This window comes from Schistocerca cancellata, chromosome 4 (genome assembly GCF_023864275.1).
Source record: "Schistocerca cancellata isolate TAMUIC-IGC-003103 chromosome 4, iqSchCanc2.1, whole genome shotgun sequence".
Lineage (NCBI taxonomy): Eukaryota > Metazoa > Arthropoda > Insecta > Orthoptera > Acrididae > Schistocerca > Schistocerca cancellata.
The window spans coordinates 931,038,559-931,065,906 of record NC_064629.1 but is presented as its reverse complement, the minus strand read 5'-3'; the positions used below and the strand labels follow the sequence as shown (position 1 = coordinate 931,065,906).

The 27,348-nt window shown below is 42.4% G+C and overlaps 1 protein-coding gene across 1 annotated transcript in view; it reads right to left on the bottom strand.

Annotated features, from left to right (window-relative positions):
- LOC126185127 (organic cation transporter protein-like) overlaps nucleotides 1-26,590 on the bottom strand; it is a 480,435-nt gene extending 453,845 nt beyond the window's left edge. Inside the window, exon 1 of the mRNA XM_049927950.1 lies at nucleotides 26,492-26,590. The gene's annotated coding sequence lies outside the window, so the exon portion shown is untranslated. The remainder of the gene's footprint in view (nucleotides 1-26,491) is intronic.
- Between the last annotated feature and the right edge of the window lie 758 nt (nucleotides 26,591-27,348).

The window sequence follows — 27,348 nt, the reverse complement described above, 5'->3', positions numbered from 1 at the left end:
GCCGTGTAGCCGGCGTGTTTATACCAACTTCGATGGGTCGTGCGCATGAGAAGTGTTTTCATTTGCGTATTCGGACACATACAGCGCCATCTATTGATCAATTTTCACACTATTTTTTCTTCTGGCATAAGTTTTCCCCCTCCTCCGATAATATTCCGTTGCAATTTGACGTCATTCTGACCAGTGGTGTTATTTCTACAGCGTTTTGGAAGTTTAATTATAATCACCCTTTTCAATGGTAGCAGCATAATGGTCGCACAATCTCTTTCGAATACAGGTCCCTTAAATTGACCCAACTACGTCGTCTTTCTTCCAACGTTTCCCATGTAAGTTCCCCGACCAGTTCTGTTATGCTTTCGTAAAGGCTACACCGACCTATCTGAATTCGTTCGATGTCTGTTGTCATGCCAACTTGATAGGACAACAAACACTGGATCAGTACTCTAGAAGTGGCCACGTTAGAGTGTCTTGTATCAAGAGATGGGTACAATAAGCAGGTTCACGTGGATGTGGGTTGCAGTTATTATTTGGAGACGAAGAGGCTTGCACAGGATACATTAGCATGGTCAGCTTCATCAAACCAGTCTTCAGACTGAAGACCACAACACACAACAGTGCCTTGTATATAATTTCTTTTACGGATGCAGGGTGTTTTCCCCACAACCCTTCCCACAAATCTATGTCTTTCATTCGTTCTTGAATAATATTAATGTCACGTGATCGTCCTAAGTCATACGGCCCCTAGATAGTTGTAAGATGCAATGGGCTCAACATGTTTACTATTAATTGTGTCATAAGATACTGTAAGGTTCTTGGTCATCTTATAGGCATTACCTTACATTTACCTATAATTAAAGGGAGCCGCAATTCATTACACCACGTGGAAATTTTGTCTTTCTGAAATTTCTTGCAATGGTCCAACGACGATACTTTTCTACACACAACAGCATTGCCTACGTATATTGGTAACACTAGAGTACTATTACACTTCCTTACGGCAAACCTGATAATAATTTTAAAATTACTTATGGGTTGCCAGTTCGCGTCTTGGAATTCAGTTTCTGTAACCAGAAATGAAGACGTGATGTAGCCATCGTGAGACAGAAGGACATCATCAGTTTACTTGGAATGCTCGTGTCGCCAAGTAGCTCATGTTCTCGGCCTAAGCATCATTTAACGTTAACATGTGGATTGATTGCACTAAGCGCGGCATGTTTGACTATCGCAGACCGGAATTTTTTTTTTTTCCCGTGCGACCCCCCATTCGACCGATCTTTACAGAGGAGCAGCTGACAAGCATTATGTCAAAACCGCTCTAGTGAACACCGGCAGACGTCAACTTACAAGCAGTTTTAATTAGACTGTAATACCATAATCGGATGCTGTCGTCTTCTTTCTCTTTTTTACGGACTCTATCTGGAATTTGTCCAACTTAAAAGAGCAAAAACGAGACGGACAAAGAACGTATACATAAGTTCAAGCAAAAACGTTCCAGTAAACATTGGTCTGCAAACGGGAAATTTGAGGGATAATTTTGAATGTGCACACCTGGTGTTACTTTCGTTTCTGTTGAACATTCTCTGTTCTGTATAGCGTACACCGATCTATTAGTATAAAATTGCTCTAACAGACAACAGACTTGTGAAGATTCTCCGTATGATCGTATCTTTGTTATTAATCGACGATGTCGTGGAGCATCCAGCATCTTTTTGAAACCTAACAATACCGAACTTACGTGTTGATCAGCATCCACTCCTTGCAAGACATCGAAGGTGAATAAAGCAAGCTTTTCCACTGTGGTTTACCCGTGCTCGTTCTTTTCTTTCCCTCCAGTGCTGTTTGAGCTTAGAACGAACTCTAGGGTCATAAAATGGACGAATGTTAGCGATATGGACCTGTAAATTTTTGCATACCTTCTCTAAGCCTTTTCTGTAAACTTTAGAGAACTGCGATTTTTATGAGACACGCAGAAATATATTACGCAAGTGATTCTCGATAAATATGATCTAGGAAAGAGGATAATTCCGCAACGTATTTAACCCTAGATTACTAAAACGTCGTAAAATTTACCATTGCAGTTGGTATCAATTCGTGGTTCTCGCCAAGCGGGTATCGTCAGTGTAGGGTGTAAATGAGTGTATCTTTTACTTTTTTGTATGTGACACCCCACTGGAGACCTTTTACTGTAATTAACTAGTGCAAAAAACTACAAATTCTAACGTACTTTGAATAAAATTACGAGTAATAAAATTTACGATGTTTTAGTAACAATGTAACATTTTCTCCTTTTAGCGTTCTAAGGTTAATGTAATATGTAATACGAATTTTGTCTCGTGTCCGACATCTTAACTATTGTGCCAACTCGCTGGCTCAGAAGTATTCTGATTTCACTTTGTGTCAGTGAGCATAAATATAAATTATGACTAGTGTACGTTACTAAAGCACCGTTTCTCTTATGCTTTATATTTCCTTGTTACTAGAGAAAACAAGCTTTACTAGCAAAAGCAATTCATGTCGAACATTTGAATAAACTAATTACTGCTCTGTTCTGCAATTACTCACTTTCTTCTGTCCATTGAAGGAATTGCAGTCACCTAATTGCCGGAAAATCCTGTAACTGATTCGTTGTTTCAGAAGGGTGGAGGAAATGAATGGAGGTTTAGACTAAACGTAAACCCAATGGGTCTGTAATGAAATGATCAGAGGAAATTTAACCCATATAGTAGAGAAAAGGTTGCGATGTTCCAATGGCGTACAGAGAAATCAATGAGGTCTTTTCATTTCCTTTTAATTTATTAAACTGCCTCAGTTTTGACAGATCATGTTGTAAAAGAAAACGTGTTATTCTCCTGCCACAAGAAAGCCTGGTTTGCGTTAGTCATAAAAAAAACTTAGAAGTAGATATCTTCGGTGTAGCAAACCGCCCGCATCTCGTGGTCGTGCGGTAGCGTTCTCGCTTCCCACGCCCGGGTTCCCGGGTTCGATTCCCGGCGGGGTCAGGGATTTTCTCTGCCTCGTGATGGCTGGGTGTTGTGTGCTGTCCTTAGGTTAGTTAGGTTTAAGTAGTTCTAAGTTCTAGGGGACTTATGACCACAGCAGTTGAGTCCCATAGTGCTCAGAGCCTTTGGAGCAAACCTGCTTAAATCACTTAATAAAGGCAAGTCTTCAAGGAAGGAAAGAGAAGAAGTCCGCTGAATTACAGGCTCATACCACTATCGCTAATTTGCAGAAGGATTTCGGATGATATACTGTGTTCAGGCCGGCCGCAGTGGCCGAGAGAAGAAAAGAGTCGACACGCAATCAGCACGAATTCAGAAAATATCGTTCTTGTGCAACACAACCAGTTCTTTATTCTCATGTAGTGACAGTCATACACAAAGTGCCCTCCGCCACGCACCATAAGGTGGTTCGCAGAATTTAGACGTTATATGTTGATAATATACACGTAAGAGAAAGCGAAAATACACCGAAGCGCCAAAGAAACTGCAATCGCAGGTTATTAAGATTTAAGAGAGTTTTAACGTGATGTTATAGTAGACTCACGAGCGATGGGACACATTTCCGTCCGCCGCTCGTGGTCTCGCGGTAGCGTTCTCGCTTCCCGAGCGCGGGGTCCCGGGTTCGATTCCCGGCGGGGTCAGGGATTTTCACCTGCCTCGAGATGACTGGGTGTTTGTGTTGTCCTCATCATTTCATCATCATCCAGGAAAGTGGCGAAATTGGACTGAGCAAAGATTGGATAATTGTACGGGCGCTGATAACCACGCAGTTGAGCGCCCCACAAACCAAACATCATCATCACATCATCATCGGGACACATTTCCGAGGTAGCGAAGAAGTAGGGATTTTCCCATATGACCATTTCACGAGTGTACCGTGAATATCATTAATCTTGTAAAACATCAAATCTCCGACATCGTTGCAACCGGAACAAGTGTCAGCGTGCTAACCATTCAACTAAACATCATCGGTATGGGCTTTCGGAGCCGAAGGCCTACTTGTGTTCCCTTGACGACTACGCGAAACAAAGCCTTGCGCCTCACCTGGGGCCGCCAGCATCGACATTGGACTGTTGATGACTGCAAAAATGTTGACTGGTCGGACGAGTCTTGTTTCAAATTGTATCGAGTGGAGGGACATGGAGACAACCTCATGAATCCATGGACCCTGCATGTCAGCAGGGGACTGTTCAAGCTGGCGGAGGCTCTGTAATGGTGTGGGGCGTGTGCAGTTAGAGTATGGGACCCCTAATATGTCTAGATACGACTGACGAGTGACACGTACGTAAGCATCCTGTCTGATCACCTGCGTCGATTCGTGTCCACTGTGCATACCGACGGACGTAGGCAATTCCAGCAGCACAATGCAACACCCGACACGTCCAGAATTGCTACAGAGTGGCTCCAGGAACACTCTTCTGAGTTTAAACACTTCCGCTAGTCACCGAAATCCCCAGACATGAACATTATTGAGCATATCAGGGGTGCCTTGCAACTTGCTCAGAAGAGATTTCCACCCCCTCGTACTCTCACGGATTTATGGACAGCCAGCCCTGCAGGATTCATGGTGTCAGTTCACTCCAGGACTACTTCAGGCATTAGTCGAGTCCATGCCACATCGTGCTGTTGCACTTGTGCCTGCTCGCAGGGGCCCTACACGATATTAGGCGGGTGCACCAGTTTCTTTGGCTCTTCGGTGTAAAACTAACGTAACAGTACTGAAGATCGAACACAGTGATCGAATAAGGAATGATGGCCTGAAAAAGAGTTAATGAGATAAATGCCTAATGAAGCACATAAGGAAACGAAGAGACATAATGGTTTTACACATTACGACACGAGTCATTGCTGTAGCTGATGGAATGCTTGGATGAAAGCATTTCCTGATGTAAACCAGAAAGTATGGGTACGCAAGGCAGCTAGTCGATGATGTAAGATACAGCAGCTATACTGGAATGGAAGGGTAGCTGGCAAGCGACATGGAAGGAGAATTATTTCATCTTTCTCTTATACACCTCCTGTCTCTCTTTTCCTTTTCTTTTCTTTTTTTTCCAGCGAAGCAGTTTCCAAGGTTGTTTCTAAACACGCTTGTTACGTACATTTTCACCTAACAGAAGTTAGTAAATTTACAAATGCCGTTGGAAGATGTAAGGATCAAGAACTAAATCAATTACAAAACTACAAAGAGCAGTTTTGCTAAACACAGAATGAATGTCGTTTTATCCAGGTAATTAGATATTCCTCCTTTTTCCCTTTGAAATTTTGAAATGTGTAATTCCATACAAGTTACGATGAGGGACTGTGTAATTAATTCACGAACGGAATCCCACCCCATAGTGCTCGTACACGAAGTGATTCTCCTGGGCGGAAGTGCATTGCGTGACAGACTCCAATTCGTTAACCTGTAGACATTGCTTGTCGTCCGTCTTCTCTGACGCGAGTAATGAAATTCCACTTATTATGGAACGAAGTTAGTCCGCCAAACTTCGTGTAGGCCGTTGTTCAAGCGTGTCGGAATTCATCCCCTACAAATGCTTACTTGGGATTTGTGATTTATAACTGGACTCATTCAAAAGGACCTGTCACATTATCTCAGTGAACACTTCGACTTTTCCCTCGATAGCACTTCTTTAATTATTGTAGAGAAAGATGTGCATATTCTGCAGGTTTTATTTTCAGATGATATCCCGATTAAGTGAACCATTTGAGTGATTAACTAGAAATTGAAAGGTTTCCTTGTGGCACACTCCTTTCATTCCGTACAAGAGTTTCTCGCAGTAGTTCAGAGCCTTCCGACGTTACCTATTGTTTATGATACGTATTTTTAGTTTTTCATTGCTTCATTTGTATTGTTTTACTTTTGTTTTTTAAATCTTTTTACCAGTTTTCTATAGATTCAGTGATTCGTTCCATGATCAGAAAACTTTGGATCACATTGTCTCATGGAATCCGAAGAATTAAATTAAACTGAATTGAAAAATTTAAATCAAATTGGGTAGTGCTTCTAGAAGAATGTGAGACTTTGGAGAAAACAGGGATTTAGCAAAATGGGCAACCATTGCTCGTTAAATACTGCGCAAAATAGGAAAGCTCTTCTAGTTATTAGTCTAAAAATTAGGATACTGCAATCCTTTATGCTAAACTGTGTTATATAGCTCTTTTTCGTATCTGCATAACTAGTTCACCCTACATCCATGTGAACGTTCTTACTGTATTCTAGCGTTTTCTTCCTCAACAATTTTTATCCCACACTCTTCTCTCCAATACCAAATTAAGTATTCATTAAGTACATGAATCAAGGAACCGTAGTTTAGATCAAAGAATAACACAAACTACGAATGTTCCACAGTACCCTTCAGCCTGTATTCAGTTAACAAGATCATCGTGAAAACAAAAAATTACTATTGCCTCGGAGTCTACTGCATGCTGATGAACAACTTCACAAATGCTTTCTTATAAAGATTTTACAGTCATGTAGAACTTTTTGAAGGACAACATTTTCGCCATTGAGTGTCAAATATATTTCAGACATTACGATTGCAGTTCTGACCACTTTCAATTGGACGTTTACGTGTCTAAGCATATGTCGAAAAATTTAGAACACTTTCTGAGACACATAATTCTCGTTCTAGAGTCTACACAGTTCAAGCAATTCAATGCATTAACATTCCCACACTAAATTTCCAGTTCGCAGCAGACTGCTGTGTACAAGCAACTGTAAGTTTCTGTTACGAACTGAGCGGCTGAAAGTCATGGAAAGGGTTGCCCCTTTTGAAGATTTCCCGTGTATGAAGCCCGAATGTCGAGGCTAGATGTTATGTGTGACGCGAGTGTACACACGAAACAAATACTGCATTCTATCAGCGGAACACTAGTAGATTTGTTGTACGTACCTATACCACGCTTTCCGTCCTTTTATAGAGTATAGCAGCGTAGTACGGGTGAGATATTTATCAGATAAGAGTGACAGGAATATTGGAAAAGTTCTAAAAAGGGCGGCTCGTTTTGTGTCCTCGGAAAACTGGTGAGATGCATGGATATGATAAGGCGTTTTTCATTATGTCGAAATATTTTCACGAGATTTCTAAGAATAACAGAATGCTAAAATAGTTTATTGTTTCCCAGATACATAGGGAGGAATGACCATCGTGATAAAATAGGAGCAATCAAAGTTCGCGCGTTACGATTTAGACGGTCATTTTCCCCAAACGCTATTAGCGATCCAGACGGTAGAGCGACAGTTTGAAACTGGCGTCCTGCATCCTCTGACAAGAACTTAAGTGTGATTTGCACAATATTCATGTAGATTTAGATGAACAACTGTTTCCTACTAGTAATATACAATAAATATATTGATGCACCACTAACGTGAACAGTTATAACGGCCGGCCGCGGTGGCCGTGCGGTTCTAAGCGCTGCAGTTTGGAACCGCGGGACTGCTACGGTCGCAGGTTCGAATCCTGCCTCGGGCATGGATGTGTGTGATGTCCTTATGTTAGTTAGGTTTAAGTAGTTCTAAGTTCTAGGGGACTGATGACCTAAGATGTTAAGTCCCATAGTGCTCCGAGCCGTTTGAACCATAGTTATAACGCTCACGTTCAATGCGTGTTGTGTGACGAACAAGGCGGTCCCTATTGTTCATTAGAACTGTAAATACAATTCAATTCGATTCAGTCCAATATAGAACCGATACCGCATTACCAACGATGGGGCGTATTTAAAGCGCAGTGCAACGATTGCATTTCTAGTACATTGGACAAACCAGCAGAAAAATAAGCACGCACTGCAAGTAATATCGTAACCCCAACAAAAGCAATCCGCCTACATAACCTTCTCATTCAAGAGATGAAAAGCGTGTAGTGCATAAAACTATGAATAGTGTTATTATTTTACATCAGGCAGAGAAATGTAGATAGATAGAATTCCGTTTTGAATTAACAAATCTAATGGGAAAGAAAAATATGTAATGAAAATATTCGGGATATCTTGTTACAAAGACAGTGCCGGTCATGAGTGGCAACTGACTGGAATTATGTTTACGGCATTCAGAGGATGCCGGCGTTTAACGCTAACAGTTGTTCGTCATACACTGCCGTTTTATTTTGTGTTCCTTGGATGTTGCCTGTAATTGGCACTCTATGGATCCACCTCTGCATGGGCAAACACTATTTATAAATTTTATGTCTCTGACATAGTGTTTTTGACGTATATGTGTAATTCGTGCTGTTAACAAAAATGTATGAGTAATGCTCGTATTTTTACTACAGTTTTCAGACATCTATTTCACTCGAAATTTTCCTATTCTGTAATGGGTGTGTGCAACAGGTCCTGGATAACGGTATATTTCCGAAACAGATAGCACATTAAATAACATGTTAAACAGCGGCTACAGTGTTACGTGATGTAATTTCTATAATTTATCAAAGCTGTGAAACACAATAAAAATATATTTAGCCACCTTGATAACATTTCAAAGTGGTGTGCAGGCAGAGAACGCACTTTAAATGTTCATACGTGTAAAACTACACTCTTCGCAAAACGAAAAAAACGCAGAATCCTATTACTACAAAATCTAGGAGAGAAACGGAATCAGTCAACTCAAAGAAATACCTGGATATGAAAATTTGTAGGGATATAAAATGGAATGGTCACACAGGCTGAGTCGTCCGTTAAGCAGGTGGCACATTTCAGTTAGTGGGAAAATGCAGATGGTCTACAATGAACTCGTTCGACCCGTCCTGCTCAAGCGTGTGGGGCCCATAACCAATACCTCTGACTAGATATATGTTATGTGTACAATAAAGGACAGCACCAATAGTAACGGATTAATTTGACGCAGTAGACAGTTTCACGGGAATATTGAAAAATCCACTGCATCCTCGTTGTTGCACACGTAATAGTTCTCACTGTAGACTTTAGATTTGTCGCTGAGATCGTTCCAACCACGCACCACATGTTTTGGTACATACAAAGAGTTTACAAACATATGGGCGTGTTTGTAATCATGTTTTATTTATATTTTAGGACAATTAATCTATAAAAACACAGCAAATGTCAGAAAGAAAGCGTGTAAACCGTCTGATGATGAATCGCAACGATTCGAAACCGGTAACGGTTTCCTTTGAATAAAGGAACTCAAAGTAAATTTGTGGCTGGTTGCTGTCCTAACACCATCAACATTTGTCTTCAAAAACAGCCACGGTCTCCAACATGTCATCATATGACAAAATTGCATATTAGTATTGTTGTTGTTGTTGTTGTGGTCTTCAGTCCTGAGACTGGTTTGATGCAGCTCTCCATGCTACCCTATCCTGTGCAAGCTTCTTCATCTCCCAGTACCTACTGCAACCTACATCCTTCTGAATCTGCTTAGTGTATTGATCTCTTGGTCTCCCTCTACGATTTTTACCCTCCACGCTGCCCTCCAATGCTAAATTTGTGATCCCTCGTATTGTATTAGTATTGTTATTTCAGCTTAAAAAAATTTACATGTTCCACATCCACGAGGATCTCCTCAGCACGGATCTATGGAACGAAAGTAATGTAATCTAATCTGCCACATAGGGCTGCTGCACTACGCCGGGCAAAATGAGGTCCTACACAATATTAGGAGGTATCCCATGACGTTTGTCACCACAGTGTGAGCCATCATTAAGTGAGCCATCGAGAAATATACTACAAACCTCCATGTGTCGTAGACACAGAATCAGATTAGTTACAGCGCGCACAAAGGCATTGAAGCAATAATTCTTCCCGCGATCCGTAGCGAATGGAATCAAAAGAAACTCTAATCAGTGGTACAATGGGAAGTGCCCCTGGCCATACACTTCACAAGTGTTCGCAGCGCATAGATACAGATGGCTGCGGCGTGTCTGACAGACTCCCATGACCAGTGAGCAACCCTGGCAGCGGGCCTCTGGAAAGAAGGCACTGTGGGGCTTTCCTAGAAGCCTACCAGTGACAAACGGCCGCACTACTCTGCGCTACTTAGTTGCTCCCAGAACAAGATGCACCTGTTTGACGCTCTGCAATGCGTTTCATCCTCACGGAAAATCTTGTGACACGATTTACTTTGTTTGGAAGTTGGGAAATTGCTGCTTTGGTAACATCCTGAGTAATTTCTTAACTAACCTAGGTTTTTGTAAAGGGAGGCTAACAAGCATTTTATGCGCATACTTATAACGAAACCGCTGCCGTGATTTATGTATGGGAAGAGACATCACATTATGTTTCTTAAATTTTATGAGCTCTTTTTATGCTCTCAGGAAACAGTGTCTGGAATCTTAATAGACTAAAAAAATCGGTAGAACTGTTGAAATTATTTTTCCAGTGTGCGGTAGAATTGCTCCCTTGGCCGTAGACGGATTAACTGTAAACGAAGCTGATAACTCTAATTACTTAGGGAGAACAGAGATATACAGTGTGGTCAGAGACATCTGAAAAGCTTGTAAGGTCGACACGTTGCGCCGTTTCCGAGTTAATTAGCACTGAAGTTAGCCAATCAGGCCGTTGCGCGCAGAAATTCAAGTGGGCCGCCAGAGACGGTGTTGCCAAAACGAGTTTTTCGTTTGGTTTCCTAAAACCGAACAAGAGAGCGATACAAAAATTGGACATGGGGCGACAGCAGAAGGCTGAGCAGCCCCGTGCATTGTCATCTACGCCACGGGTGGGCAGCCGTAGTGATCGACTGCTATCGCTGAAACAACCGGTTTTCGGTTATACCGTTTTCTTTCAACGCCAGTTGAACCTGACTTAAGCTGCTCAAAATAGCCGGTGTCTTAAGTAACACATTTTCTGTTTTTTATCCCTGTTATTTCCTGTAATAAAAGTGGAAATCGTACAAAAGACTGGAAAATTGTGACTTCCTCAGTTTGAAGATACATAGGATCGAAATATTAAATTAAATAGACAAATAAAAGAAAACACAGTCCGCCACCTGTTCAGTGCTTTCCTCGAAAAGCAATAAGTGGCTGAATACATCAAAAGATCACCAGTATCTTCCTATTGATTCTAATTTTTTGAAACTCTGCTCAAAAATCAAGTTGTAATAGAGGACCATACCATTGCTCGGAATTTCGAAAGTCAGTGCTAAAGAGTGAAAACTGAAGTTGAAGAACTATTTTTCGTGTTTATTTGTACGTTTTCAAGGGCTACAAGCAGATGAAGGTATATTATGTGGACACAGGCAGCAGAACAGCTACTTTCCCTTTTTATCGTAAACTGTGAGGGAATGGGTAAGTTTTAAGTATTCTCTGTATATGATGTTGCAGGTTTGTTGTGGCTTCTTTCGGTTTTAATCTTTTAAAGCAAATGGAGCAGTGTACGTCATTGACACCACACTTCGTAAAATATTTCCTGAGTAAGGCTGATACCATTCTGTAATGCAAATTATATCCGATGACAACAGCGAGCAGCCACCGCACATCTGTGGGGTAGCTGCGTGGTCTCGGCGCCTTGTCACGGCCCACGCGGCTCTTCCCGTCGGAAGTTCGAATCCTCCTTCGGGCACGGCTGTGTGTGTTGTCCATAGCGTACGTTAGTTTAAGTTAGATTAAGTAGTGTGTAGGCTTAGGGACCGATGACCTCAGTAGTTTGGTCCCATAAGATCTTACCACAAATTTCCAAATTTTTCCACCGCACATACCAGATGGGGCAAGTCCTACACACAGCATGTACACGCATACCAGCTAACAGGCAATGCCACGTGGAAACAGATGCATTACTGTCTCAGCAATGCTGTATCATTTCTTATGCCACGTGTTTGTTGTTCGTTTCTGTCGGCATTGTTATTAAAATAGAACTGATTGATTTTCCCATTTTTCTATAATAACTTAGTATTTCAAATCAATGAAAATATTTTACAAATAAAAATTACTATTTTTAGCACTTCTGCTATTGCTAATTGAAATTGCGATTTTTACTCGGGTATTAGTAAAAAATAAAAACCACGTGATATAAAGAAAACCAAACGAATATACAAAAATACCGGCCATTCAGAGCTAAAATACCGGTATCGGTTTTAACCGGTCGGTTTTTCCCATTCCTAGGCAGCCTGCGCCCCGCAGGCCAGCACGTGATTGGTTGCCATCCGACCTCTGGGGGGGGGGGGGGGAAGAGAGAGAGAGAGAGAGAGAGAGAGAGAGAGAGAGAGAGAGAGAGAGAGAGGTAGACGGCTGCAGTCCTTCCGGGACACATTTTAGGATACAGGTATACAGCTCGCTTTCTTATTGGCCATACAGTCTGTAATCATGGGTCTGAGCAGTTTCGGCCATTGCATACAGTGCTAACAACATACAATTCGTGCCTGTCATCCGTGATAGTAGAAATGTCACGCGGAAGTTATGGGGCCCTCAAACGTTCGATATTATTGTCAATATTTGAGTATAAGGACCATATAAGGGCGATTACTATATTGTCCGTACTAGAAATATTGCAAAGATTACTGATGCCAACCAAAATATTCTCACTATTATCAAAATGTACTGAGCGTGTCAGAGCGAGTATTATTCGTTTGACATTTCGCCGTTCTGTAGTTCGCATCTTTCCAGTTCCGCTTGTGTATAATACAGCCGATGTATGCTAGGTTCAAGCGATTTAGACTTTCGAAGTTTTTATAATGAGCAAAGAATTGATGGCTTAATGTATTTAGTGTTACAGGAACAATCCGTGACTGTGAGACCAATCATCAAAAATACTTTCGGACAAATAATTAAAAATGCTTGCTAATAGTATTAGCGGATATTAACACGCTAAATTTCAAACACTAGAATGACGTGCCTGTGGCCAAAAAAACGTGAAGATTCAATAGAGTGTCTACTGGGATTCCTGTCCCACTGCCGTATTTTGTTTCACTGTTATTTCCCGAATTATCATAAGTAGATAATATTTGTTGTCTGTTGTGAGCTACTAGAAAATGTGTTCAAATGTGTCTGAATTTCGAAGGGAGCAAACTGCTGAGTTCATCAGTCCCTAGACTTGCAGGCTACTTAAACTAACTTACACACACAGCTATGCCCGAGGCAGGACTCGAACCTCCGGCGGGAGGGGCCGCGCAGACAGACATGGCACCTCGAACCGCCCGGCCACACCGCGCGGCGGCTATTACAACTCTGCAGCTGTTCGAACTGAAAGTAATGAATTTACTGCAACCAGCTGCCTTTATAGCCGGTTATTTTTCCCTGATGACGTTTCAAGATGCCTGGCATCCCATTTCAGATGTTTATATTTATTTACGTGTCGTGAACATTATTCCTTCACTGCCGGCGTTGCAGAATTTTGCACAGAAAGTTTTTAAGACATCTACTGTCAAAATTCGTAGGTAGAGAAACAATGTTCACGACGCATAAATAAATGTCCACATTTGGATTCGTTCAAATAGCTCTGAGCACTATGGGACTTCACTACTGAGGTCATCAGTCCCCTAGAACTTAGAACTACTTAAACCTAACTAACCTAAGGACATCACACACATCCATGCCCGAGGCAGGATTCGAACCTGCGACCGTAGCGGTCACGCGTTTCCAAACTGACGCGCTTAGAACCGCACGGCCACACCGGCCGGCCGCGGGTCACAAAAGGTTGCCCATGTCTCATCTATGCTATGAGAACAACTTACACAAACTGTATCTGGCGGGCCGCTTGAATATGCGCACACAGTAGCCTGATCGGCTAACTTCAGCTGATGAACTCGGAAACCATGCAACGTATCGATTTTTTTTCTTAACAATTGTCCCTCAGCACAACCTACACTAAAACATCCTTACAAGTTTTCCAGACTGTTTCTGACCACTATGTAGAAATACAGGGTGGTCCATTGATCGTGACCGGGCCAAATATCTCACGAAATACGCGTCAAACGAAAAGACTACAGACAACGAAACTTTTCTAGCTTCAAGGGAGAAACAAGATGGCGCTATGGTTGGCCCGCTAGATGGCGCTGCCATAGGTCAAACGGATGTCAACTGCGTTTTTTTAATAGGAACCCCCATTTTTTATTACATATTCGTGTTGTACGTAAAGAGATATGAATGTTTTAGTTGGACCACTTTTTTCGCTTTGTGATAGATGGCGCTGTAATAGTCACAAACATATGGCTCACAATTTTAGACGAACAGTTTGTAACAGGCAGGTTTTGTAAATTAAAATACAGAACGTAGGTACGTTTGAACATTTTATTTCGGTTGTTCCAATGTGATACATGTACCTTTGTGAACTTATCATTTCTGGGAACGCATGCTGTTACAGCGTGATTGCCTGTAAATACCACATTAATGCAATAAATGCTCAAAATGATGTCCGTCAACTTCAATGCATTTGGCAATACGTGTAACGACATTCCTCTCAACAGCGAGTAGTTCGCCTTCCGTATGTTCGCACATGCGTTGACAATGCGCTGACGCATGTTGTCAGGCGTTGTCGGTGGATCACGACAGCAAATATCCTTCAACTTTCCCGACAGAAAGAAATCCGGGGACGTCAGATCCGGCCATGGTATGGTGCTTCGACGACCAATCCACCTGTCACGAAATATGCTATTTAACACCGCTTCAACCGCACGCGAGCTATGTGCTGGACATCCATCATGTTGGAAGTACATCGCCATTCTGTAATGCAGTGAAACATCTTGTAGTAATATCGGTAGAACATTACGTAGGAAATCTGCATACACTGCACCATTTAGATTGCCATCGATAAAATGGGGGCCAATTATCCTTCCTCCCATAATGCCGCACCATACATTAACCCGCCATGGTCGCTGATGTTCCACTTGTCGCAGCCATCGTGGATTTTCCGCTGCCCAATAGTGCATATATTCCGGTTTACGTTACCGCTCTTCGTGAATGACGGTTCGTCGCTAAATAGAACGCGTGCAAAAAATCTGTCATCGTCCCGTAATTTCTCTTGTGCCCAGTGGCAGAACTGTACACGACGTTCAAAGTCGTCGCCACGCAATTCCTGGTGCGTAGAAATATGGTACGGGTGCAATTGATGTTGATGTAGCATTCTCAACACCGACGTTTTTGAGATTCCCGATTCTCGCGCAATTTGTCTGCTGCTGATGTGCGGATTAGCCGCGACAGCAGCTAAAACACCTACTTGGGCATCATCATTTGTTGCAGGTCGTGGTTGACGTTTCACATGTGGCTGAACACTTCCTGTTTCCTTAAATAACGTAACTATCCGGCGAACCGCCCGGACACTTGAATGATGTCGTCCAGGATACGGAGCAGCATACACAGCACACGCCCGTTGGGCATTTTGATCACAATAACCATACATCAACACGATATCGACCTTTTCCACAATTGGTAAACGGCCCATTTTAACACGGGTAATGTAGCACGAAACAAATACCGGCCGCACAGGCGGAATGTTACGTGATACAACGTACTCATACGTTTGTGACTATTACAGCGCCATCTATCACAAATTAAAAAGAGTGGTCCAACTAAGACATTCATATTTATTTACGTTCTACACGAATATGTAATAAAAAATGGGGGTTCCTATTTGAAAAAACGCAGTTGATATCCGTTTGACCTATGACAACGCCATCTAGCGGGCCAATCATGGCGCCATCTGGTTTCCCCCTTCAAGCTAGACGAGTTTCGTTCTTTGTAGTTTTTTCGTTTGATTCTTATTTCGTGAGATATTTGTCCCGGTCACTAGGAATGGACCACCCTGTATATCCTGTATATGCAGGTCTAGCAGCTGCCAAATGAACAGTTCACAGTTATACGAAACTCCTAATATAAAAAAAAACACTTTCATAAGCAACTTGAAAACTAGTTTTTATTAATGTGCTATGATGTTGGTATAATTGTATGGATGTGAAGCACTAAAGTTTAGGAAAGACGAGCGTAAGCTTTTAACATTCGCAAAGGAAATACTTCCCGAAAGTAATTTCAGGCTTTTGATGCACTGGGGCACAAAAATAACTCAGGGCATGTCCGAAAGAAAGGACAACATATTTAATGGAAAAAAATATTAAAAAAAATACTCTGGACCTTTAATCTGTAGAGATATTAGAGAATGTAGGATTGGAAAAAATGAACTACGTGAATTGGACGAAGTCCCTAAAGTCGTCACTGTGTCTAAGAAAATAAGATGCAGCTGAGCTGTCAGAGTTACAATGCTGGAGGGTCGGCAAACAGCGTTTTCTCGAAAAATACACTAGTCTACAAAACTTCAGGACGAAAGCAACTTTCGCAAGATGTGTTACTGCCAAATAACATAGCTCGACAAAACTGGGTCCGTACATAGAAATTGCCACTACAGCAGGGCCGGCACGCGTGCGGTGCTCCAGCACATGTGCAACTTCCGTACCGGCGCATTCTAGTGCTCTTTCCACAGCTTGCAAGCCAACCGTGGGAAGGTATTTCGCGTATTAAACATTTAAAATACTGTCACAGTCTACTCATTGCGACGTCTACTTTTATGTTAACAGTTTAACCCTGTAAGACAAGTAATACAGTTAACAACTGTGGGTTTTTATTAAGGCAGCTTGACTGACGGCACGTAAATATGCGTAATGTTTTTGATCTAGTATTTAAGAAAGAGAGCACTTATTCATGATTTCAAATAACATTAAACTAATGCAAGGTTTTGTATAACTAATTCTCGGTGCCCTCAGTTACACCCACGTAATTTCTGTCTCGCTGACCTCTGAACAGAATGATAACCGCAGACCTCTCGATGATCACCTGTTATTTCATTACCATTATTGCTATGTCTTTCATCAGTTCCGTCTGAAATCTGCATAATAACCGACAATAAGATGAATGTTACGTTTTATCGACTTCAGCTGAGCGTAGCCCTTCACACATTAAAAAAAGCCCTAAGTGTAAGTATACATTGGATCAATTGGTTTAATGACCAACTATCCTGATAATAATGTAACATGGAACAGAATGAGGCAATGATGCACAGTTAGTAAGCAATAATTTTTAATTATGAAAGGAATAAATCCAAACACGTTTATCACTGGTCATGAGAAATGATAATCGAGTCGATGTGTCTCATCCATTTTCTTAAGGACATTTAATTTTGCTTGCCGTTCTTCACTGTTGAGTACATTACACTCGTCTTTGTGATATGTATTGTAGTCTCTTTCAATTGAAAACTTACGCTGGCCGCCTATTATTCGGCGGCATAGCAAACAGTGAGTTTTCACCAACGGCTACAAAAAAGAATTGCAGTTCCCAGTCATTCTTAAACGACCAAGAACATAGATCTCCCGTCCTTTGCTTTTTCAAAAAAAAATGGTTCAAATGGCTCTGAGCACTATGGGACTCAACATCTTAGTTCATAAGTCCCCTAGAACTTAGAACTACTTAAACCTAACTAACCTAAGGACATCACACACACCCATGCCCGAGGCAGGATTCGAACCTGCGACCGTAGCAGTCCCGCGGTTCCGGACTGCAGCGCCAGAAGCGTTGCTTTTTCACAGTACCTGCCATTTCTCAGCTTAGAAATTTAGAGACCCGGCATTTGAAACTGACTGCAGAACGATTCTAATGCCGCAACTTACATTTCGCGCAAGGATCGTGAACGTAAGCTAAAAGAAATTAGGGCTCATATGGAGGCATATAGGCAGTCGTCTTCCCCTCGCCCTATTTGCAAGTGGAACAGGACGGGGAATGACTAGCAGTGGTTCAACATACCCTCAGCCACGTATCGCACGGTGGCTTGCGTAGTATGTATGTAGATCTAGAGTTATGAAAATTTATCTACCGTATTACAAGACCACGGTTTTACTAATACATTACGTCGATCCAAACACTACACGTATGTTATAAAGGACTGAAACCGCCTAATTTCGGAACATGTTCCTGCTCGATCATCACGGATTCCGATGAACTTTTCTGTGAATATTCGCAGTTGTCCCCAATGGAGACTGGTAAAGCTTAACGTTCGTCGAAGCAATACTTGCCAAGATATAGTCATCCGTTTGAATCCATGCGTGACTTTGCCCAGAGCAAACGTGAATTTCCAGCGAATTTGAGCTGCTAAATCTCGGGCAATAATGCATAATCAAATACACTTTCTTGCGGTACAGGGTGTGTCTTTCTCATAAACCCAGTTAAGAGAGTTTTACAGAACACAGTGCTAGATGAGTTGACGTGGAATGACCGAAAGAAGTATTTGTTTCACATTCTGCGTGCACACTGTAGTTTATACTATTTGTTATCTACAGACAACTGAGATAAGTTGCCAATACATAGGAAGCAGTTCCCCGAAGGTGGATTATCGGACCCTGAAACGAAGGTTAGATGGTATTTCTAAGACTGTTATCTTTGTATTAAGCCCTTAAAAGCGACTTCTGCAGTGAAAAATATTTTTTTTGCTATTGCTTTTACAAAGCACGTGCTTTATCGACCGTATGCCTGCCCCGTAAGTGGCACTCATTTCAACCTATCTGATGTGTCGGTTGTCTGTTGAATGCTGCTACTGATCCTCGCTATGTCATCCTAGATGTCTCGCCACCTCCTTCTGCTTCTGGGTCGTCCTCTTCCTCGTTTTCCATATACACTGGTGTCTGAAACTTAAAGGTGAAATTAATTTTCGCACGTTTCGCGGCCGAGTAATATAGCTCGATGAAACTTGGACCGTGCACAGCAAGAACCGCTAGGGTATAGTACAGAAGATACACAATGAGACGAATAGAAATGACGTATTCAAAGACAATAATTACATTGAAGTGACTACAATTTACGACGGTCCCTCGAATATTACAAAAGACAAAATATGGTTCTTAACAGGGTGTGTGATCGCCACGGACGGCAATGCAATGCAACGTTCTTCCTTGCTATCCACAGTGCAGGTCAGCAGTTTTGTGACAGGGCGTTCCACCAGCTCAATGGTCGTTGGTGCACATGGTCGTGCTTCAGTGAGTTTCCCCAACACGTACCACACATGCGCTCGATGCGATTTAAGTGAAAGACCATTCGCCAAATATCCTCTCGTTCCAAGAGCTCCTCCACCTGCTGTCAGGCATTGCCTTCCATAAAAATGAAATCAGGACTAAATGCACTCTCGAAAAGATGCACATGTGGAAATAGTCCACGATGAGTGTACCGTGTGCAAAGATTTGGTCAGTATGCTCATGCGACGTTATGCCCCCACACACCATAACGAACATGACTGGCAGTGCTGGACGTAGCTTCATATGGCGAGAGGTGGGAACACGTAATGCACCCAGGAACAGTACGGAACATGGCTGTTTTGGTCCAAGTGTTACGGTGTTGTGAGGCATAATGACACATGGGTGTACTGACTCGAGGACTCCTGGAACGAAACGATACGGGCTGGCGTGCCCGTTCCCCAGTCTCGAATCGCATCGAGCAATTGTGGGAGGCAAACTGAAGCACGTCCAACGACCATCCAGCGGTTGTGAGCCACGCTGCTCGAGGAATGGAACACCCTACCACAACTGCTGGCCTACATTGCGGCCAACATGGGAGTACGTTGCAGAGCGTGCCTTCATGTCCTCGTTGACCACCCTCCCTATTGACGACCATTTCCTGTCTTTTGTAGTGTCCCGGGGACAATCAAAAACCGCTGTTAACTTCGAAGTTATTAACGTCTTCGAATGAAAGCGTCATTTCTGTTCGTCTCGCTAAGTTTTTTTTTTTTTTTCATTTATCCTCAGTACAATACTGTAGTGCAGGGCCGGCCAAACGCTGCACAGTGTGCAGACGTGTGCGACAGCGACATCTGTTATTAGAGAAATGAACGGCGGCGGCTCCACTTCCCTGTTTATGTGGTACAAGCAAGAGCGCAACATACCCAGTCTCGTTTACCCCTGGTAACCAGCTGGGGATCCAAAACACTCGAGCAGTACTGAAGAATGGATCGCACTAGTGTCCCATATGCGGTCTCCTTTACAGCGGAACAACACTTTCCAAAAACTCTCCCGATAAACCGAAGTCGACCATTCGCCTTCCCTGCTACCGTCCTCACGCATTCGGTCAACTTCCTATCGCTTTGCAGCGTTACACGCAGAGGCTTCATCGACCTGACTGTGTCAAGCATGACACTACTAATGCTGTACTCGAACGTTACGGAATTGTTCCTACTTTTCCGCACCAACTTACATTTTTCTGCATTTAGAGCTAGCTACCATTCATCACACGTCATCTTGCGTCCTCCTGTAGTCACGCAACGACGACGCCTCCTGTAGTCACGCAACGACGACGCCTTCCTGTACACGGCAGCATCATCAGCAAACAGTCGCAGATTGCTGCTCCTCCCGTCCATCAGGTCATTTACGAATACAGAGAATAACAACGGTCCTGTCACACTTTCCTAAGGCACAAACACTCGCCGTCGAGGACAACGTACTCGGTTCTATTACTTAAGAGATCGAACCACTCTCATATCTGGGAACTTATTCCGTATGTTCGCACCTTCGTTAACAGCCTGCAGTGGGGCATAGTGTGAAACGCTTTCCCGAAATCTGGCAGCCGCGCGGAGTGCAAAGTGTGTGAGCCTAGGGACCGATGACGTCAGCAGTTTGGCACCTTAGGAATTCACACACACATTTGAACATTTTGAAATCTAGGACAATGGGATCTGCCTGTTGCTCTTCATCCGTAGTTCGCAGGATGTGACATGAGATAAGGGCAAACTGAGTTTCGCCCGAGCGATGTTTTGTAAAACCGTGCTGATTTGTGAACAGGAGCTTTTCCGTCTCAACGAACTTTTTATTCGAACTGAGAATACATTCGAGAATTCTGCAGCAAAACGATGTTAAGGATACTGTCTGTAATTTTGGGGGTCCGTTCTTTTACGTTTCTCATATACACGAGCCACCTGCGCTTTTTCCCAGTAGCTTGGGACTTTGCGCTTGGCGGGAGTTTCGCGATAAATGTAAGCTAAGTAAGGGGCAAATACCGTAGAGCACTCTTTGTAAACTCTGACTGTGATTCCATCGGGACCTGACAACTTATATGTTTTCAACTCTATCCGCCTATTACTATGTCCTTCCTACGGGAGTTGGTGCAATGGCCAACCGACAGTATGTTTGTATGATCCTCCTGCGTGAACAATTTCTTAAATGTGAATTTTAAAATCGAGCTATTAAGCTAATCTTATTTTTGTCTGTTGTCATGTCCCTGAATTACCTCAAACAAATTCGGCGGTAGATCCTTCGTCAAAACCTCCCCAAAAATTTCCCAATCCTGAACTCTGTCTTTAATGAGTTCGTTGTTAAAACCAACTTAACTATCACGTTTTAACTTTCAGGATCAAATTGTAACTGATGTAATTGAGAAAAGTCTGCTCTTTTATAATCTCGCTGTGCTGTAGGATGCCGACTACGTAATGCTCGCAGGTAGGATATCTTTGTTGCACGTCGGCAGCAAAGCTCTCGACTCAGCAATGCGCGTCCAATACACAAGAGTGACCGTTTGAAGCAGCTAAGGTGAAATGAGTTGTTGGCGAGACAAAGGGCAGAATGTGGGTAGGAAGGTCACTGGTTGCACCCCTGACAACAATGGAGGATGGAATTGGCACAGCTTTGATGAAGGAGCAATGTCGGCAGTTATCTGAAGTGATTTGGACAAATCAGGATCTTGATCGGACGGGTATTTGAACCCTTCTCCTCCTAAAGAGGAAACTGCGCCGCTTGGGAGGCTGCTACAAAATTACAGGTCGTGTATGATGAAATACTCGCGGCTCATCTATCTCTACCGTCCTGGTTTGCAGGATCCGTCGAGGGTCGACATGTTGTAAGAGATTATTGGTATGTTTTCCTGATCAGCACAGGAGTGCGACGTGTCACACAATATTATTGACAGCCGTAAAGCATATAGAAAAATGAAAAAAAATGTTTATTGCGTTCTACGACCACGCTTAAGGTTCGTGAAAGAGACTTCAATGACGAATCTAAGATCGTACTGATTTCCTGAAGTCCCGCACAATGACAACAAAGATAAAATTTTAGTCATTAGGGCATATATCTGGGTCGGGAAACAGTCTTTGTTTTTAAGTGTCCTTCATGAAAGTTCTAAGAAAAGACCAAATACTGGCGTAACTTTGTACCTTCTGCAGTAGTTTGCATGACATAAACGAAGGGGCGCTGAGATGCTAATTTTTTTATTTACACGTAAAGCTAACACTGAATATAGGCAGAGTATATGAGCCAAATTTTCCACTGATTTCATATTAGCACTGCAACCTCATAATAAGCGCATTTAGGCAGATTGGCACCCATTCTCCCTCACAACTGGCTAGTTGACGTGACATTCTCTGGCTCGTAATTAAATTAGCCAATCAAACACCCAGCGCCCTAATGAGAAGCGAGTAAGTCGTGCACGTGTCGCCAGCTACTGGTAAGTTTGCGTTATTACGTTCTGTGCGCTGGATAATATACTTCTCGGAATAGTGTTCTGTGGTTACACGGACGAATACTCAACGCCAGTAAAACAGAGTTTTCAGTGCGCCATTGAGACAGTTGTGGACCCGCCCACATGTTGTGCAGATTGTTTCGATTACACTGCAAAAGATACGCTGTGAAGGCCTTACACATGCTAATCTCTCCCCATGCGATTTTCACATTTTTGAAGCCCTAAACGAAGACATTAGTGGCCGTCGATGTGCATCGGACGAAGATGTGCATGCCTGGGTACAAATATGGTTCCGTCAGCAACCGAAAACATTTTTGCATTAAGACATTCACCGTCTTGTCTCAGAGTAGGATATGATGCATTAAGGGTTCTAGCGGCTACTTTTGAAACAATAAACAGTTTACTTAATTTTGTTTCTATCTCTCGTTTTCATTTGACTGCCCCTTATATTATGGACTATGTTATTCATGTAGTGCCGCAAAAAGTAATTAAGAGATATTCTTCAAAATTGTACGTAAACTTCAAATATTAATTAACAGCTGCGCTGAAAACAGACGAAGGGTCCTGAAAAGGATCAGTGTTATACACATATTACCCACTGTGCTTGCTTGAAGGAAATACAGTTGTTCTGTGCTTACAGAGTTGCACGATGGTCTGTATCGTTTATACTCCAGACATCACCAAGGCCAGCCTATCATAACGCCTCAATCGCAACTGGATAATTGTTGCTACCAGTATACTGCACGGGTACAGAGAGGAAGTTCGGAACCAGCATTTTACTGCTAATGCAATTCCATCCGAATTGGAGAAGTGGTTAACTCGCATTCGGGGAGGGGAGGGGGGGGGGGTTGGTGGGGAGCTAGCGACTGAGTTCAAATATTCGTTTGGTGTGTCAGACTTATGTTTTCCTTGGTTTTCAGAAATTGCTTAAGATGAATACCAAAGTGGATGTTATGAAAAGAATGCTGTCAATATCCTTCCCCATGCTTGTCCGATGCGAGTGTGTGCTGCATCTCTATACTGAGAAACAACTCTCTTCTACTGCAAGGTCTCTGCTTTTCATGTTTTGGGAGTAAGTAGTATGGACAAAATAAGAAAAAACTGTCTAGTGAACATAGACCCTAAAATGTTGTATGTTGTGTGTGTGTGTGCGGAGGGGGGGGGGGAGGGAGGGGAAGTTATTAACTCAAATGCAGATTTTCACTTCAGCACTTTTCTGTCTTAGGTGCGTTTTGTCCGAGACAAACAGTGATTTGCTTCAGTCATAGAAGCCAATAATTGTTAATGATGGAATATAAGCACAGTTACCGTGAACTTAAATTCACAGGAATATCAGCATTTCAGACCTGACTGTCTTAAGAGATTGGTACAAAACATACTTCAGTTACGAGGACATCACCTAGTCCACACCATGCAGCTCTCGGCTGCTTCTACTACGGTCGCATCAGTACCTAAAAACTCTTAATGCTGTTTGGGAATAAGTGTTGCGGGCCAAGTCCTGCATTCGCAACGGCAACTATGTGATAACGCAATTGTTTGATACAGAAAACATGTTGATATTATAAACAAGGTACTGGTATTAGTTATCTTTAAAATTACGTAAAACGACGAATGAGAGAGTAAAGTTTTACAAGGTACCAAGGATTACTGGATGTCCAAATAACCTATAACATGTGACAAAACTAATTTTCTTGTCATTATTCAGGCTCGTCAGAGACAACAGCAACGTCAGGTAATAGGTGATAGAAAGATGTAATTTAACTGCGATAAAAATGAAGTGCTAACTTCATGTACCCCATGTATCCGAAAAACCAATCATTTGGTCCGTAATTATCTGGTGGTATATTACGAGTTGATAATGGTCAGAGATTTACTCAGTACAAGCACATGTTTTAATTTATTTAAAATGTGAAATTCACAATGAGTGTATATAGGGAACGGATGACAAAGAAGCCAGGTTAACAGAAACTTACTAGATTGATTTATTGATATTTCCACAAATCGTCGCTAGATGCAGAGCGCGGAAAATGGTACAATTTCGCTTGTATCTGGTTAATATGTCACAAACTAATGAAAGCGCGGTGGCTTAATTCCAGCAAAATTGCACTTTAACATTTCTATAAGCGACACTTCCAATTTTTCTCCAAAGTATTGTATTTTATAAAACCAAAAACAGCGTCGAAACGTTATACACATAGCTATCATATGGTCTCCCGTGAGAGAACACTTTATTAAGAAATCAGTGGACTATAAAATCATTACCTTTACATTCAAACCACCGCTGACTTTTGGGAGCTACATCGGTATCTATGGAACGCACCAGGGAAAACCGAAAGAGGATTAAAACTCAATCAGTATGACGGTAGAGCTTTTGCAGTCCCTGTAAACACAGTTGCCTGATGATGCCTTAGTTAAAATTCAGATCGTATTCTGTCTACTTCCCGAACTACATATATGCCAAAAAAGTCCAAGGCATTTTTGGCCACGTTTTGTCTCTACCGGAACACAACGTGTTGTGGATTATGCGAACAACCGTTTTCTTCGAATTACCGCGGGGAAGTTTGGATGCGGCTGTTATTTTTCTCTCCCTCTCTCGTTAACAAAACTATATAAGAATGTAAATGTGCGTCAGTTCTTAAAATGTAGTTATCCTGTCTACAGTGACATGTATGCCAAACAAGAACATTTTAATTGAGCCAACAATCACTTCACATTTGCAAAATTTCTTTTCTCGTGTTACTACGAAACAGTAACAACGAGATGGAAGACATGGCCCGCATCTGCAGGAACAAGGACGTGGGATGAACGCGTGCTCCCCTTCAGTCAGCGGTCACGAGCTGTTGCAATGTTGTTTACACCATACTTTAATTCCGTCAGTTGAGTTTCTAAGGAGCAGAGTAATTATAGCCGAAACACGATATCCACTCTGTTGCTCTATGAAACACAGCCGGAGTTACTCGAAATTCAGGACCACAGACGTGAAACCGTCTAAACTGTGCACAGTGGGCGCTACTGCTCGTGTGACGTGAACTTAGCAACCCATACATTTGGCGAAATCTGTTAATTCATGTGCACGATAGGAGTTATGTAGCATCTCCTATCCTCTCATTTTCCACAGTTAATGTATGTTTAATGAACGTAGTATGCACCAAAATACTCGTCGGAAATTTATCTAATATATAATTCAGCTTTTATGAATTTATTTCGTAGGTTTAATTACCTGTAAAAAAAAAGTGCGTTAAATATGGACCGCGGACTACGCTACAGATCAGTCTCGTACCACAACTTTTATTTCGCACTCTCATTCGTTGGTTTCGCCCATTCGCAATCGAACTGTCATCTTCCGATCAAACCAAGACCTCGGGCTACGTTACAGTTCACTATTATCGCAACCCAATTTCGAGAAGGCACAATATCACTCTCCTATAAGTACTGGACGATGCTTTGGAAGCGTTACCGAAAAAAATATGAAACTTCGAAATAACTGTCACGGGAAGATATGCACAAAGCACGACGACGTCCTCGCCGATCCCGTTATTATAATCGGTAACGGGAAGAGGAAAAATTGTTCAAAACCAAACACAAACGTAAACAACGCACTGAAACCAAGAGATCGCCCATCAGCATCAGATAATGTCATTTTACTCTGTCGGGCATACCGAAAGTAGAGCGACAACTGAAAGTTTCTGTCGCGTAAAATTTCAGAGCCACTGCGACCATTCAGTTGAAGGAAAGTGCAGGATAAAACTGGCTTACGTTAGTGTTACACAGATGAGTGCGGGAGAAACCCAGGTACTGCAGAAAAAAACGAATTACATTGTTTCCACAATTTAATAATTGTCGCAGAAGTATAACCTGATGACCCTGTCAGGTGATAAATTGAGTGTATGCAGCGTGTAAGTAAATCTACTTACTGCCGCAGAAGTTTCCAGTATATGTGACTGCAAATTTCGAGCAAGTAACGGCGGGTATTTCATTAGCAGTGGGAAGTCCGTGAAAAACGAAATGAGTCATTGGTGACTGTTTTGCGTGTTCTAGGAAGTGATGGCACTCGCGAAAGAATTTGCTTGGCGCGCGCGCGTGAGCAGCTGGTGCTGCGCGGCGCTCAGCTGAGCGGCTGGCAACAGCTGCGGTACTTACGCAGGCGCACAGGGTCCGAGTCCGTTGGTTGGCTGGCTGGGCGGCGGCGACACCGCAACACACTACCGCTCCGTCCACGCCGAGCGGCCAGGCCCGTCTGCCTGCTGCCTGCCACAACCCCCACCCGCTAGAGGCGCTACCGTCGCACCCCTCCAACGCGCCGATGGCTGCCAACGTTCCACGCACTAAACTCGTTGCCTTGTTGCCGACCTTATGTTGCCGCGCTTTTCCACTTCTTTGGCCCCTGTCCCATCCTATTAACACGTTTACGGCGTAAAATTTGAAATGAAGGACGACTAAAGGAAAGAAACCGCTGCATGTGAGATGATCAGATCTGAGGCCCCATTGTGTCAGTTGGCGTACCTGATAAATTTAAGAGAGCATGTTTTACTTGTTTGTTATCAGTTGCAAAAACTGAAATTTGTTTGCCACTATAAAATTCAGGCAAGTGATAAAATTAATAAAATGCTCTTGCTAATTTGCAAAAAGATTTTCATTTTCACAAATATCAATAACCCAAGGCACTTACACATTTTTACTGCGTCAATGTCTGTAATATAAACTGAAAGTTCTCTAAAAGCTAGTTATATTAGAGAGTATGTGTAATTCATCTATAACTACAATAAGAACAGCAGTACACATAACGCACTTTCACAGACAACATTTTTTTAATGCACATTCGAGTCAGTTTGTCTATTCAGACTATGTGCTTTCTTTACTTATTGCTGCTCCATGGATTTTTCATGTAAGCTTCTATTGCCGCTATAATGAAGGATATTTTATACATGCACTAGGATAAGGCAAAAGAAATATTAAGGCCACAAAGATGTATGTCTCTAACATCATTACGTTTGTAA